We start from the raw sequence: 4,252 nt of genomic DNA, 5'->3' as shown, positions 1-4,252 counted from the left end.
TTCACAGAACCTGTTACAATCATGGTGGGAGAAAAAAAGTGGGGGAGGAGTGGCGTCGAAGGCAACACTAAGAATTTTACCGAGACTCTATAGCAAAGACCATAGATATTGGGAGAATTCCTAGAATGGCCTGAAGGAAATGACACCCCCCCAACTTCCCCCTTCCAGGCATTGCTCCCCAAATCTCCTGGCATTTGCCAGAGCTGCCAACTCTAGGTGTATCTCATCAAAAAATATGGAGCACTCAATGGGACACATAGCACTCTAAGAGGCTGTTTCAAGTCAACAAAATGGTGTGTGTGTAGGAAAGGCTGAAGCCACCTCCCCCTGTGGTACCAATACAAATTGGACCTGCATGTCTGGGATTAAATTCCCAGCACCCAACTCACAATACGCTTTTGATCTCATGGTCCTAGGGAGAACTTGGGGAACAACATAATGTGTAGTTAGGCTGCAATGCCTCTGATTCCTGTCTCCTTAAAATAGCATGCTAATTGTCTGAGGAATGGAAATTAGACACCTCAGTAGCATGCCTATACCTTTCTCCCATTAAAATGACAATGCTGTTCTCACATAGCTGCATGGGTTAAAGTTACCTTCACTGTGAGTCCTTGAGACTTTATCTTATTGACTAAGGCCAGCCTTCCGAACCAATTCTGACTAGGTTTTAATCTTTTGGAAAGGTTTTAATAAACATTGCAGCATGGATCCTATGTATGAGTTTCCTGCCCACTAGATAGTCTCTACCACAGAGAGCACTTTCTCTTCCTCTAAAACTTCTGTTTGTGGAAGGGCACACTGCAACAGAAATTCTACCTCTTGCCCTGCCCAGCATTACTGTTACCAACATAATAAATAAATAAATAAATAAATCTTTCAATTTATTGATCACTCAATCCTTGCAGAGCTGCCGGCTCTGAGCGATTTACAGTTACTCATGTGTTGACACGGGACTAACAATGTTGGGGGTAAGGGAGGACAACATATATCATTTTTAATCACACGCACTTCGCAGTCGACAGGGAGTTTGGTCAGCTGTAAGCATCAGATGTGTCGCGGCAGCATTCTTTAGTTGGCGTTGCTTTTTCTCGGTCACAGCGCACCACTGCCACCGTCTGGCCAGAATGGCCCATTGCAGGCTTTTTCTTCGATGCGGCATAGATCTCTCTCTGCTTTTGAGCTTACGCGTGGACCTTCTGTTTGTCGGCTAACACTTCCCCATGGGGGGGGGGAGTTAAGTGTGCCCATATGCCTGCTTTTTCTATGACTTACAAAATTACCAATCTTCAAAAAATAGCAGTACTCCACCTTTAATACCTAGACTCAACTGTTTCAATTGGAATATTTTAAATAAAAGATGTATAACAGTGACATCTATTGTCAGAAAATAGTATTAGCCTCCTAGACTAAAAAGAAATTGGAACACAAAGGGGGAGACTCCAAACAGTTACTCCTCTCCCATGTTTTGGGCTCAGAATTCACAGCATTTGCTTTCTGCCAGGATGAGCTTTCAGTGCACAAGAGGTGCCTCCTATGGGGGTAGCCAGGTAGTGATTCCCCTACCGCTGCGTAAACGGGGTATGGAAGCCCTGCACGAGACCCACCGGGGAATCATGATGATGAAAGCGCTGGTGAACAGGAATGGACAGTGAGATCGAGGCCTGGGTACAGCGTTGCCATGCCTGCCAAGAGATGCGGCCCGAACCTCTGAGGGCACCCATTCATCAATGGGAGTCTACCCACACACCATGGGCACGGGTGCATTAGGACTTTACTGGCCCGGTCCAGGGGCAGTTGTTCTTTCTCCTGGTGGATTCCTACATCGTGGCTGGAAGTTGTTCCAGTCACCTCGACCTCATCCCGAGCAGCTATCTAGGCCCTGAGACGGATTTTTAGTACACATAGTCTACAAGACACGATCGTGACTGATAACGGCACTGCCTTCACCTCAGGAGAGTTCAAGGAGTTCTTAGACAAGTGTGGTCCGCTCCATTCCACCCGGCTACCAACGGACAAGCCAAGCAGATGGTGAGGATGACCAAGGACACACTAAAGTGGTTCACCCATGGGAACTGGAACTGACGGCTGGCGGTCTTTTTGTTCGGTCATCGAGTGACTCTGAGTGCATCCACCAGCTGCAGCCCCGTGGAACTTTTTAAAAATAATAATATTTATTTATCAGTTTTCCACTTAATTATTGTTTACATATAAACATCATTCTATACATTGAGTCTAAAGTTTCCATAGTTTTTTAATCCAATTATACAGGCTTCCCCATCTTTCAATAAGTACATTTTCATCTTTCCCTTGAAGAATTAAACTTAGTTTGTCCATTTCTGCTACTTCCATTAATTTACCAATTTACCAATTATTTCCTCTCTTGTGGGGAATTTATCTTGTTTCCAGTATTTGGCCAACAATATCCTTGCAGTTGTTAAGATATATACTAATAAATATTTTTCATTTTGCTTATAATCCTCCGGAATCATGTTCAATAAAGCCATTTCAGGAGTTAAGACCAAATTAATATTAATGACATCTGAAATCATCTTCTGTATCATTTTCCAATACACCTCTGTTCTCGTGCACCGCCACCACATATGGTAAAACGTCCCTACATTTCTTTTACACTTCCGACACAGGTTAGATACCGTTGGGTGGCATTTGGCTATCTTGTTGGGAGACCAATACCAACGGTGAAAAACTTTGTAGATATTTCCTTATAATTATAAGCTCTCATGTATTTCAGCGTTTTCCAAGTATTTGCCCATGTTTCTATCGTGTGGCCTATATCTTGCATCCATATTATCATTGTTGAGGTAACCCTTTCATCTAACAAGTCCAATATCGCTTGTTGACAGCCATATCCTATCTAATTATGTTTTAGTATCTTGAAAACCTACTATAGCATCCTTTGCATACCTAGATTTGAGTTGTGTGTTTTCCTACCAAGTTAATTTTATCTTATATAATTTTACTAAAAGTTTCTTCTGGCTTCAACTAATAATGTTTGAGGGTTTCATATAGGCTTCTAAAGGTGATACCCATTTCGAGGTTTTCAGGTAGTATTTTTCTTTCATCTCATTCCATGTCCATAGTAGGGCTCCTCTTATCATATGCTGTCTAAAATTGGAATGTATCTTATCCTTTCCATACCATATAGAGGCATGCCAGCCCATACTTAGGTCGTGTCCCTCTAGATTTAACATTCTTGTATTATCTAAGGTTATCCATTCCCTTATCCAGCTTAATGCTGCCGCTTGATAGTATAACTTCCAATTAGATAGTCCAAATCCTCCTCTCCTCTCTTGAAGTATTTTCCATTTAATTCTTGCTCGTCTAGGGTGCCAGATAATTTTTTAAATCTCTTTATCCATTTCCACAATTTTTTCAGTATGGGTATATTTTGGGCTAGAAACAAGAATTTCGGCAATATCATCATTTTTATGGTAGCTATTCTGCCTGTTAAAGATAGTTGTAAATCTTTCCATCTTGTTAAGTCTTTCTTGATCCCTTCCAACAACTTATGATAGTTATCTTCAAGAAGTGTACTATTTCTATTGGATAATACTATTCCTAAATATTTAACCTTTTTCACTATCTCCACATTTGTTGCTTTGTGTAATTCATGAATTATTTTTAGTGTACAGTTTTTTGTTATTATTTTGGGTTTTTTAAAATTAATTTTTAGCCCGGCCATATCTCCAAATTCATACATAGAAGTTAATAGATGCTGGCTTGATACTATCGATTTTTCCATTATAAATACAAAGTGGTTCACCCATGGGGACTGGAACTGACGGCTGGCGGTCTTTTTGTTCGGTCATTGAGTGACTCCGAGTGCATCCACCAGCTGCAGCCCCATGGAACTCTTAATGGGCCACTGCCTCACGACATGACTGGATTGTTTGCACCCAGACCAAGCCCCAGAATTGTGCCACACTACGGTGAGCCAGGAGGCCTCCAGAGGGTTCTTTCTGGGGGACCCTGTCTTCACACAGAACTATTCCAGCAGCACCGCATTGATCCTGGCAAGGGTTACCCGAGTCACTGAACCCCTATCATACAAGGTATCAATGGATGGGGGCCAGCTACTACGCAGACACATCGACCAGCTCTGCTGCTGTCTACTGCCTATGGAGCCGAACCTGTCTTCCACTGAGGAGGAGGATGACGGCCTGGAACTGCCACCGCCACTGCGGTGGACTGAGAACAGCCCCCAGGACAACAGCATGCAGCTGAATGGCCGGGA

The sequence above is a fragment of the Gekko japonicus genome, unplaced genomic scaffold (genome assembly GCF_001447785.1).
Source record: "Gekko japonicus isolate JY-2015 unplaced genomic scaffold, Gekko_japonicus_V1.1 scaffold4828, whole genome shotgun sequence".
NCBI lineage: Eukaryota > Metazoa > Chordata > Lepidosauria > Squamata > Gekkonidae > Gekko > Gekko japonicus.
Note: the sequence above shows the minus strand (reverse complement) of the source record.